The sequence below is a fragment of the Triturus cristatus genome, chromosome 8 (assembly GCF_964204655.1).
Source record: "Triturus cristatus chromosome 8, aTriCri1.1, whole genome shotgun sequence".
NCBI lineage: Eukaryota > Metazoa > Chordata > Amphibia > Caudata > Salamandridae > Triturus > Triturus cristatus.
Window position 1 is genome coordinate 449,012,709 of NC_140591.1, and position 12,861 is coordinate 449,025,569.

The following is a 12,861-nucleotide window of genomic DNA, read 5'->3' on the forward strand; positions in this document are numbered from 1 at the left end:
GTATAGTTAGGACTCCTAACTTTAGGACTCCTAAATGCCTTCTGTGAATACCGAAAGTCTTAAAATTAGGATTTTTCTCAATTTAGTAGTCCTAAATTTAGGACTCCTAACTTTAGGACTCCTAAATGCCTTCTGTGAATACCGAAAGCCTTAAAATTAGGATTTTTCTCAGTTTAGTAGTAGTATAGTTAGAACTCCTAACTTTAGGACTCCTAAATGCCTTCTGTGAATACCGAAAGTCTTAAAATTAGGATTTTTCTCAATTTAGTAGTCCTAAATCTAAATTTAGGACTACTAAATTGAGAAAAATCCTAATTTTGGAAAAAATGTGTGGAAAACGAGCGCACGTCCTGAGGGTCCGTGTGCCTGGGACAGGGGTCCCTCATGCCCGGGCAGGCTCCCCGATCTCCCCGGCCTGGCTGGGTTGAGAAGCAGGGACCGGCCCCGGGGCTTGGGTTTCAGTCAGGGCCTGGGGTTTGGGAGCCCCCGTCCTGCGGCCTGCCAAGTGTCCATCTGCCCGGGACAAGGGTCCCTGGTGCAGAGCCCCGGAGACCTGCAAGGCTCCATGGGTCCCGGGCAGTCCTCCCCCGGGCGGCTGGGCCCCAGGAGCGCCAGCGGGCCTCCCCATGCCTGAGGCCCAGCGTGGGGTCTCCAAACCCTGCAGACTCGGAGCCCTGCAGCCCCCGAGCCCTGCAGCCCTGCAGCCCCCGACCCCTGCAAGGGCAGGCGGGATCCCTCCCGCGAAGGCTCGGGGCAGGCAGATTGGCGTTATTTCTGTCCCGGCCATCTGGTCGGACCTCTCCCCTCAGACATCTGGTCGCACGCAATGCTTTCCAATGGGGCGACCAGATGGCCGGGCCGGCCTGGAAATCCCAATGAGGGCTCATTTGCCTACCGGATCCCAAACAGGGCTCCAGGAGGTCAGGCATGTTCGCGCCTAGGGTCCCCTGAGCCTCACGGTGCGCACGCGTTCCCAGAAAGAGGGGTAGCCTTCCTCCGGATTACTAGGGGCAGGGCATGCCAGGACACCCCTCCCGGGCTGGCGGTTCTCTGCCGGGGACTAGATGGGCTATACCCAGGCAACACCTCCCTAGGCGTCCGGGGCTCCCTCCTCCGGCACGTGGTGTGGCAAAGTGCCTGGGACGGGCTCCATGGTTCCCGGGCAGTCATCCCCCGAGCGCCCGGGCCCGAGAGCTCCGGTGGTCCTTCCCCAGGCTTGAGTCCCTGCCGGGGTCCCCGAGCCCCCGGGAAGCGGAGCCCCCGAGCCCTGCGTGGGCAGGCGGGAACCCTAACGCGAAGGCTCGGGGTGGGCAGATGGGTGTCCTTTCAGTCCCGGCCATCTTGTCGCACATCTCCCCTCGGCCATCTGGTCACACGCAATGCTTTCCAATGGGGCGACCAGATGGCCGGGCCGGCCTGGAAGTCCCGATGAGGGCTCATTTGCCTCCCGGATCCCAGCCAGAACTCCAGGAGGTCAGGCACGTTCGTGCCTCGGGTTCCCTGAGCCACGCGGTGCGCACGGGTTCCCAGAAAGGGGGGTACCCTTCCTCCGGATTACTAGGGGCAGGGTATGCCGGGACACCCCTCCCGGGCTGCCGGTTCTCTGCCGGGGACCAGATGGGCTATGCCCGAGCAACACCTCCCTAGGCATCTGGGGCTCCCTCCTCCGGCCCGCGGCATGGCAAAGTGCCCGGGACGGGCTCCATAGTTCCTGGGCAGTCATCCCCCGGGCGTCCGGGCCCGAGAGCTCCGGTGGTCCTTCCCCGGGCTTGAGTCCCAGCCGAGGTCCCCAATCCCCTGGGAAGCGGAGCCCCCGAACCCTGCGTGGGCAGGCGGAAGCCCTACCGCGAAGGTTCGGGGTGGGCATATGGAAGTCCTTTCGGTCCCGGCCATCTGGTCGCACCTCTCCCCTCGGCCATCTGGTCGCACGCAATGCTTTCCAATGGGGCGACCAGATGGCCAGGCCGGCCTGGATGTCCCGATGAGGGCTCATTTGCCTCCCGTATCCCAGCCAGGGCTCCAGGAGGTTGGGCACGTTCGCACCTAGGGTCCCCTGAGCCTCACGGTGCGCATGGGTTCCCAGAAAGAGGGGTAGCCTTCCTCCGGATTACTAGGGGCAGGGTATGCCAGGACACCCCTCCCGGACTGGCGGTTCTCTGCCGGGGACCAGATGGGCTATGCCCGGGCAACACCTCCCTAGGTGTCCGGGGCTCCCTCCTCAGGCCTGCAGCGTGCCAAAGGTCCCGGGACGGGCTCCATGGTTCCCGGGCAGTCATCCCCTTGCTTGTCTGGGTTCAGGAGCTCCAGCCGGGGCCCCTAAGGGCCCCGGGGAGGGCAGCCTCCCCACCCCGGGCTCCGTCCTGGGTTCTGCTGCATGGCAGGGGCCCCGCCGGACCCCGGGTTGGGGGCTCTGGCCTTGGGCCCCGTCCCCCAGCCTGCGACACTGTCAAAGACCCGGGACGGGGTTCTGTTGTGCCCAGGGAGCCTCCCCTTGCTTGTCTGGGTTCAGGAGCTCTGGCCGGGGCCCCTGAGGGCCCCGGGGAGAGCAGCCTCCCCACCCCAGGCTCAGTCCTGGGTCCTGCTGCGCGGCAGGGTGCCCGGGGCGGGGTCCGGCGGGCCTGGGGAGGCGTCCCCTGCGCCTTCGTGTCTGGAACCCCCGGCTGGGTCCACGGGCCCCGCCGGACCCCGGGTCGGGGGCTCCGGCCTTGGGCCCCGGCCTGCGGCACTGCCAAAGGCCCGGGACGGGGTTCCGTTGTGCCTGGGGAGCCTCTCCTTGCTTGGCTGGGTTCAGGAGCTCCGGCCTGCCGCTCCGCCAAGGGCCCAGGACAGGGGTTTGTCGGTCCAGTGCAGGCCTCCCCTGCTTGTCAAGGTGTCCACAGGCCCCGGGTCGGAGGGCCCGTCGGGTCCCCCTCGCAGCCTCCATGGCTGGGGCCCAGCTGGGGCCCTGGGCCTCGGGTCCCCCATGCCCCGGTGCCCGCTCACTCTTTCGTTGGGGCACAGAGCGACCAGATGGCTTCCCTATCCCCTCGGCCATCTGGTCGCACTTATCCCTTCGGCCATCTGGTCACGCCTATCCCCTCTGCCATTTGGTCGCGCGCAATGCTTTCCAATGGGGCGACCAGATGACTGGGCTTGCCTGGAAGTCCCGATGAGGGCTCATTTGCCTCTCCGATCCCAGCGAGGGCTCCAGGAGGTCGGGTACATTCATGCCTTGGGTCCCCTCTGTCACCTCGTGTGCACGAATTACAAGAAAGGGGGGTAATTTTCCTCCGGATTACTAGGGAGAGGGTTAGTCAGACCTCCGTGAGGTCCAACGATTCGGAAACAGGGTAAGGCAGCACCTGGGCCCGCCCCCCGGGGCCCCTAGGGGCCTTGGTACGCACCTGCCTCTCAGCCCTTTCCCGATGTTCCTTTTTGTCCGAGTTTGCTGGGTCAGGCCTCCGCGAGGTCCAGCGATCCTGAAACAGGGGAAGGCAGCACCCGGGTCCACCTGCCGGGGCCCCCAGGGGCCCGGGTACGCATCTGCCTCTCAGCCCCTTCCCGATAGTCCTTTTTCTCCGAGTTTGCGAGGTCCGGCGATTCTGAGACGGGGGAAGGCAGCACCCGAGCCCACCCGCCAGGGGCCCGGGTCAGCGCCTGCCTCTCAGCCCCTTCCCGATGGTCCTTTTTCTCCGAGTTTGCTGGGTCAGACCTCCGCGAGGTCCAGCGATTCTGAGACGGGAGAAGGCAGCACCGAGCCCGCCCGCCGGGGCCCCCAGGGGTCCGGGTTTGCTCCAGCCTCTCGGCCCCTTCCCGATGGGCCTTTCCTTTGAGCCTGCTCGCCCCGGGAGCAGGCAGGGATGTGAAGCCGGCATCCCCCCGCACAGGGCGGCCTGCCAGGGGTGCCTGGGCCGTACTCTGATCGATTGGGCACTCTCGGTCCATTTAGGGATGGACTGCTTGGCCAGCCTCGGCTGTTTCAAGCAAGGAGCTTACTCCCCGCATGGACTGTCTGACTCGAGGGCCTGCCGCCTGGCAGGTGGCCCTTCACCCTACCCAGCAGAGCGAAGGCTGAGCGGCCCCAGCAGCTCATGTCCCCCAGTGGTCTGATCCGAGCGGAAGGGATCGGGTGGCGCCAGGCCCTTGGATGCTGCTGCCCAGCAGGTTCATAGGCCCCGTGCGCCACGCCGTCACCCCTCTCCACCCAGCACATTTCCACAGCAGCTCGGAACGATTTTTCCGAGGGGTGTCGCCGCCGCCAGGCTCCAGCACCCCTGCGTCTTGCTCAGGCTGCGCCGCGGCCCTCCTCTCCCTTCCGGGGGAGACGGCTGGGCCTGCCGGTGCCCATGCGACCGCACCTCTCCACCCCTCCAGCGAGCCCTCCTGCCCAGGCGGGTGGGCTCTTTTCCCCAGCAGGCTCCCAAGAGGAAGGGGTGCGCAAAGGTTGTTCAGTCGGGGAGATGGGCACGCGGCCACCCGAACCCACCCCGTCAGCAGGTGCGGCTACCTGGTGGATCCTGCCAGTAGCATATGCTTGTCTCAAAGATTAAGCCATGCACATGTAAGTACACACGGCCGGTACAGTGAAACTGCGAATAGCTCATTAAATCAGTTATGGTTCCTTTGATCGCTCCCTCTGTTACTTGGATAACTGTGGTAATTCTAGATCTAATACACGCTGACGAGTGTGACCTCCCGGGATGCGTGCACTTATCAGACCAAGACCAATCCGGGCTCGCCCGGCCGCTTTGGTGACTCTAGATAACCTCGGGCCGATCGCACGTCCCCGTGACTGCGACGATACATTCGGATGTCTGCCGTATCAACTTTCGATGGTACTTTCTGTGCCTACCATGGTGACTACGGGTAACGGGGAATCAGGGTTCGATTCCGAAGAGGGAGCCTGAGAAACGGCTACCACATCGAAGGAAGGCAGCAGGCGCGCAAATTACCCACTCTCAACTCGGGGACGTAGTGACGAAAAATAACAATACAGGACTCTTTCGAGGCCCTGTAATTGGAATGAGTACACTTTAAATCCTTTAACGAGGATCCATTGGCTCTCAGGGTTGGGTCGGTCGGGCTGGGGTGTGAAGGGGGGCTGGGTGCGCGCTGCGGCTGGACGAGGCACCTCCCTCCGGGGCGGCGGCGACTCTGCACGTGAGCCGGGCCCTTCCTGTGGATCGCCCCAGCTGGCGTGGTCGCCTCTCCCAGTGCCCCCTCCCTTGGGGCGCGGGGCTGGTGTTCTGCCTTGGCTGGCGCCTTGCAGCTGACTTAGAACTGGTGCGGACCAGGGGAATCTGACTGTTTAATTAAAACAAAGCATCGCGAAGGCCCGAGGCGGGTGTTCACGCGATGTGATTTCTGCCCAGTGCTCTGAATGTCAAAGTGAAGAAATTCAATGAAGCGCGGGTAAACGGTGGGAGTAACTATGACTCTCCTAACCTATTCTCAGTTGTAGTGGCCTTTACCTCCCAGTGGTCCCACCGGTAACTGCCTCTATGGTACTAGACTCTGCGTAGAGAAGTATATAGAGACAGGCTAAACATGGTTCTATCATGGCAGCGAGCGTGATAGTGAGAAGTGGTGAAGCAAATGAACACATTTCCAGATGGAGTAGTTCCTGGAGAATAAAAACCCCGTTAAGATGGCGTAAGGAGGTGCTGTCTTTTCAAGAAATCATTAACCTCCTCACCGAATTTGACAAACCAGCACTAGCTTCAAACAATACAACAAACAAAAACGATCCAGGTCATGTTATAAGCCTTAGTTCACCCTCCGAAGCAGAAGAAGACACAACAGTAGACCTCAGCGAAACCATTGAATTTGTGGCCTCCTCAGCCAAGAATAACATTGATACAGCCAATTTTGAAAACCTACCAGATGTATACGAAATCAGCAAAGAACTGATAACAAAGAAAAGTGACTACTCAAAAAAAGTCACATATTGGAAATACCCGAACGAAAAGTATAAATGTGACTTGTGTGGAGACATATTGGGAACTTTCAAAGAATTGAGAAAACATGTCTCCAAAAAGCATAAAGGCTTCTATCTCAAAACGTATTGTTCAAAATGTGACAAAGAAGCAGAATACCACAATATTGCATGCCATTATGCAAAATGTAAAGGAAGACCTCAAAAAGGAGAGTTGCCATTCCTGTGCAGCTTCTGTGACCTCAGATTTGGATCAAAGATTGGAGTTTCACAACATGCTCGGCACGCGCATCCAAGAGCGCAAAATGAGGCTAGACGAACAGCTCTAGCAAACAGCAAACCATCAAAACTATGGTCACAGGAGGAAATACTGCTATTAGCAGAATTGGAAAAAGTGTATGAAAACAAAAGAAACATTAATGCGCTGATGGTTCCGCATTTTGACAATAAAAATAGCAAACAAATTGCAGAAAAAAGAAGAGATAGAAGAGATAAGAGCAAAAAATCGGCAAAGGTTGTACTGCAAGCATCCAATATCTCTGAGAATGACTCCTGCGATGAACCAGAGATTGCAGTAGAAGTAACAACAGAAAGGCTCAGAGACTTTATCAATCGGAAACGAGCGCCAAAAATAAAAAACTTTGATGAACTGAATGATAGAATCACAGAAATCGAGAAGTACACCAAAAACATCCAGCATCACGATGCTGCTATGGATCTGATGGATGAGATAGTGACTTATATATCAGAAAACACCAATGATATAAGTCCTGTACCAGCAAATCGTACCGAACCAACGAGCGAACCCGATAATGAACTTATGAACTCTGCTCAAGATGAGCAACAGACTGCCTCTGTACAAAACAAGATACCAAAGGAAAATAAGAAAAATCGAAGGCTCAATCAGACACACAAGAAAAACTATGCAAAAGCAAAGGGCAGTTACAAAGAATACCAGACAATGTTTCAAAAAGACAAATAGAAAATTGCCAGGATAATCACTGATGGGGCAGAAGATGCCACCTGTCAAATCAGTGCTGATGAAATCTTCCAATACTATAAAGACATAATTGAAAAAGAAAACAAGAAAAATCCGAAATTCATCCCAATTGACCGGATACCAGATGAATGGGAAATTGGAAGTCTATGTAAAGAAATTACACTTCTCGAAGTAACTAAAGCCTTTGATGAATCAGATTTAAAGAAAGCAGTGGGGCCTGATAAGATTGGTCTGAATGACTTAAATAAAGTGCATAGCAGGCAACCAAGACTGCTACCCAGAATCTTATCGTCTTGGTTATTGATGAGAAGAGTACCAGACAGTATTAAGAAGAACCGGTCAATACTAATACCTAAGAATGTACCGATTAGCGAACTCAAAAAGATAAGTAATTGGCGTCCAATTACCATCGGTACGGCATTCATGAAGTTGTTCACGAAAATATTAACTAAAAGACTCACACTTTTCGTTGAAATAAATATGAGACAAAAAGGCTTCATGAAGGTGAGAGGTTGTCTCGAAAATCTGACTCTTCTGCAATACATTATAAAAGGGGCACGAAAGAACAGAAGCTCGTTGGCAGTGGTGTTCATAGATATCTCAAAAGCTTTTGACTCTGTCAGCCATGGTCATATTCTACAGAGTCTTGAAAGACACAGAGTTCCATCATGCATCAGAGACATAATAAAAGACTTATACACTGACTCAACAACATTTTTCAAGGGAAAAAACAATGAAGCAACTCCAGGAATAACAATGAAGTCAGGAGTTAAGCAAGGTGGCTCTTTATCCCCACTGCTGTTTAATATCACCATGGATCCTCTGATCTGTGATCTTCAGAAAGAAGGCAAGGGCTTCACATTCGGCTCCAATGATCTCATCAAGCAAATCACCGCTCTGGCCTTTGCTGATGACATTGCAGTACTCAGCAACACCTGGGAAGGAATGAGTACAAATCTGAAAATCATTGAAAAATTCAGTAAAACAACAGGATTGAAAATTAATGTGAAAAAAACACATGGATTCTATATAAGTCACCATAAAGATAAGATCCTGGTTAACAACTGTAAACCATGGCAATTTGAAAAACAAAACATTGAAAACATCCATCCAGGAGAAAGTGAGAGATACCTCGGACTGAACTTTGATCCAGACACCGGCCATTCAAGCAACAACAAAATTAATGAGGTTCTTGTTGACTGGGCTCAAAAAATTGACAATCTACCACTTAAGCCCACACAGAAAATAGAAATATTATGTCAATACTTGATCCCTAAACTGTCATTAAAACTGGAGATGACAGGAACAGAAGCAAAAACTTTAAACATTCTGGATCAAACAGTTAGAAAGTATGTCAAACACTTTCTACACCTACCTGCATACACATGTGCTGGTCTCCTGTATTCGAAAAGATCCTTTGGGGGCCTCAGTATTCCAAAGTTATGTACGACAATTGGTCTGAACAAAGTTAATAACTTATTGTATCTCAGGGAAGCTCCAGATCTATACATAGCTCATTCATTCATGTATGCAGGAGAAGTAATCAATGAAAAAATTGATAGCATCATTAAAACACACAAACTCAACATTTTAGACAGTAGATTTCTCAGTCATGAATTGAATTTGGAAGCAACTTATGATTGGAGGAAAGAGGAATTTGAGAAATGGGCAAATCTCCCTGTCCAAGGTGATGGTATAAAATACTTAGCAAGCAATCCAACCTCAAATTTTTGGATCAGCAAACATAATAAAATAAAAGAAAATCAATACATAGCTGCGCTGATGTTGAGAGCAAATGTCCTGTATAAACCATCACTAGGGGAAGAAATCGCACATTTGCTACTTGTAGATACTGTAAAGATGCGTGTGAAACAATTTCACATATTTCAGGTGCATGTCCTAAAACCAAGGACATAAGAATAAAAAGGCATAACAAAGTGTTGGAATTGCTAATTGATAGAGCAAAAAGGTGTGGGTGGATGACATACAGGGAACCTCATGTCAAAAATAGTCAAGGTGAACTAAGCAGGAGGTGTCAGAAAAGTTACCACAGGGATAAATTGGCTTGTGGCGGCCAAGCATTCATAGCGATGTCGCTTTTTGATCCTTCAATGTCGGCTCTTCCTATCATTGTGAAGCAGAATTCACCAAGCGTTGGATTGTTCACCCACTAATAGGGAACGTGAGCTGGGTTTAGACCGTCGTGAGACAGGTTAGTTTTACCCCACTGATGATGTGTTGTTGCAATAGTAATCCTGCTCAGTACGAGAGGGACCGCAGGTTCATACATTTGGTGTATGTGCTTGGCTGAGGAGCCAATGGGGCGAAGCTAGCATCTGTGGGATTATGACGGAACGCCTCTAAGTCAGAATCCCCCCTAAACTGTAACGATACCACAGTGCCGTGGAGCCTCGGTTGGCCTGGGATAGCCGGCCTCTCTCGGGGGGCCGTTGCGTAGAGCCGCTCACTTGGGGACCGGAGCGCAGACAGAAGAGGGCCGCCTCCATTGCCCATAGTGCACCGCATGTCCGTGGGGCACCCGGTGCTAAATCATTCGTAGACGACCTGATTCTGGGTCAGGGTTTCGTAAGTAGCAGAGCAGCTACCTCGCTGCGATCTATTGAAAGTCATCCTCTGAGCCAAGCTTTTGTCTCTCTATGCGCGGGCGCCTGCGGACACCTTCCTCCACCACCCCCAGGGGTGGGTCCCTCTGCCGCCGGGCCGGCGGGAGGCACGCGGAGGGGTTAACGTGGGTTTGTGGGAGGCTGCCTCTTCCACGTGCCGTCCGGCACGGGGGCCTCCCCTTCCCGTCCCTGCCCCACCGGGGTGTGGGGATGGGGGCCACCATCCCTTGTGGGTCGGCAGGGTGACCAGATGGCCTGGGCCGGACGGGCCTCTCCTTCCTGCTGCCCCAGTTGGGCAGGGAGGCGAGCAGCAGCCCCTGGGAAGGAACCTCCCGAGTGGCTGCCTCGGTGCGCCTGGCCACCCCTCGCCAGACTGGAAAGGCTACTGGGTACGGCACCCTCCCAGGCCATCTGGGCGCTGGGTCGTCCCGGGCCATCTGGTCACCTGGCTGAGCCACCAGATGGTGACCAGATGGCCCTGCGGGCCGGGTGACCAGATGGCCCTGCGGGCCGGGTAACTAGATGGCCCTGCGGGCTGGGTGACCAGATGGCCGGCCTGCTGGCCGGCCCGGCTAACTACAACTTTTGTCCTTCCCAAAGTTCTGTAAGCCACCACTACGTGGGGGCTTAATAGTCGAGAAAAATGGGCTCCCCGGGCAGGCCGTCGGGGCAAGGACGTGGCCTGGGCTTAACCCTCCTTGGTTCCAGCCAAAGGTCTGGGTGCTGGGGACCGGGGGTCCCCCGGGGCCCGGGGAGGCTCTCCCCGGCCTGGCTAGGGTTTGGAAGCTGGGACCGGGCCCGGGGCTTGAGCTCCCTCCGGAAGGCCCTGGGGTGCGGGAGTCCCCCATCCTGCAAGCCAGCCGAGAGTCCGGGCGCTGGGGACAGAGGTCCACCGGGGCCCGGGGAGGCTCTCCCCAGCCTGGCTAGGGTTCTGAAGCTGGGACAGGGCCTGGTGCTCGAGCTCCATCTGGTGGGCCCCGGGGTGTGTGAGCCCCCATCCTGCAAGCCATCATAGGGTCCGGGCGCTGGTTACGGGGGTCCATCAGAGCCCGGGGAGGCTCTCCCCAGCCTGGCTAGGGGTCTGAAGCTGGGTCCTGGCCGGAGTCTTGAGCTCCATCCGGCAGGCCCCAGGGTGTGTGAGCCCCCGTCCTGCAATCCATCATAGGGTCCGCGCAGCCATCATAGGGTCCGGGCGCTGGTTACGAGGGTCCATCAGGGCCCGGGGAGGCTCTCCCCAGCCTGGCTAGGGTTCTGAAGCTGGGTCCGGGCCTGGGGCATGAGCTCCATCCGGCAGGCCCCGGGGTGTGGGAGCCCCCATCCTGCAAGCCATCAGAGGGTCCGGGCGCTTGTTACGGGGGTCCATCAGGGCCCAAGGAGGCTCTCCCCAGCCTGGCTAGGGTTCTGAAGCTGGGTCCAGGCCTGGGTCTTGAGCTCCATCCGGCAGGCCCCAGGGTGCGGGATCCCTGCATCCTGCAAGCCAGCAAACATAATAAAATAAAAGAAAATCAATACATAGCTGCGCTGATGTTGAGAGCAAATGTCCTGTATACTAGAGAAACCATCAGAATTTCTCAGAGGTAGGAAGTGTGATCGCTGGCTGAATGTGGGCTTCTAGCACAAGGCGGCGTGAGATTTAGTCGTGGCTGCCTCACTTGATCAACCATATAAAATTATTGATTATCATAATTATTGATTGCTACCCAACTCAATGGTACTCATTTTATCCATCTCTGAATTAGACAAGGCTGGATGGACTTACAGGGATCTGAAACTGTGGCCATGAGGTCAAACACAGGACACTATAGTCCCCTAAAACACCAGGCCCCACTCCACCATTTACAACACTTATGGCACCCTTTGTTGTACACGCTGAACAAATCTAATTGGTATGTAAAGTGGGAGCACTTAGCATAGAGCCAGTTCAATTACATGAGGAACGATGGACCCTAGAGAAAACACTTGTGACAAACCAGGTGAAAACCTTATTTCCACTATGTGATGCATGCGAATGCGTAGGTGCAATAACCGTATTCAAAAGACACCTCACTCATGTAGGAAGGAGGTGTAGGTAAGTACTTATATAAGACTGGACGTTTCTCTTACCCCACCAGGTGCAGCTCTTTCACACGTTTAAATCATTAACATCAGGCTTTCTTTTAATTGAAAAGCTACGCTTATAAGCAGCTCGAAATCCTTCTTACAATCCATCTCTGAAGGAGACAAGGCTGGATGGACTCACAGGGATCTGAAAATGTGGCCATGAGGTCAAACACAGGACACTATAGTGCCCTAAAATCACCAGGCCCGCTCTACCATTTACAACACTTATGGCACCCTTTGTTGTACACGCTGAACAAATCTAATTGGTATGTAAAGTGGGAGCACTTAGCATAGAGCCAGTTCCATTACATGAGGAACGATGGACCCTAGAGAAACACTTGTGACAAACCAGGTGAAAACCTTATTTCCACTATGTGATGCATGCGAATGCGTAGGTGCAATAACCGTATTCAAAAGACTGTTCACTCATGTAGGAAGGAGGTGTAGGAAAGTACCTATATAAGACTGGACGTTTCTCTTACCCCACCAGTTGCAGCTCTTTTACACATTTAAATTATTAACATCAGGCTTTCTTTTAATTGAAAAGCTACACTTATAAACAGCTCGAAATCCTTTTTACAATGCATCTGGGGTCACCAATGTGCTTATTGCGCTGTATACGACCCTACCCAACAAGCTCTGCAACCTTCTAAACCCCCATAACCCCACTTATGTAAGGAGACGGGAGTGCATTTGTTAGTATTGGTTCAATAAGTGACAACGTGCCAACCCGTGCCACATAAAGCCTGAAAGCAAAACATGGCCGAAACCCAGCACCTGCCCCGCCACTTCCACAATCAATAGTGAAAACCCCAGCTATTAATTGTATAGCCACACTTGCAAAACAGCTCCGAAGTAGTTTATGGTTTGCAAGTGGGTTGGTCACCATCATTGCTGTAAGAATGAATGGCTTGGAAAAACAGGTAACTGAGGACTGATGTATAACGCCTTAGACTGTAAGAAGGACTTGAAACACAGAGAACTGAGGTCTGATGCATATTCAGATAGGATGCCCTACAGCGATACTTCAATTGAATAGTTACACTTCGAAAGTACTCCTTAATACCTTGCGGACAATGTCCACCAATCAAGAAAAATTAGCATATCTCGAGTGCAGGTAGAGTCCCAACCCGAAATGTCCCCCGCCACCCATCACTAATGTTTCTATTTGCAACAACCCACAATAATTGCTGTAGGCAAGTTGCCCAATAGTCAGGTATTTG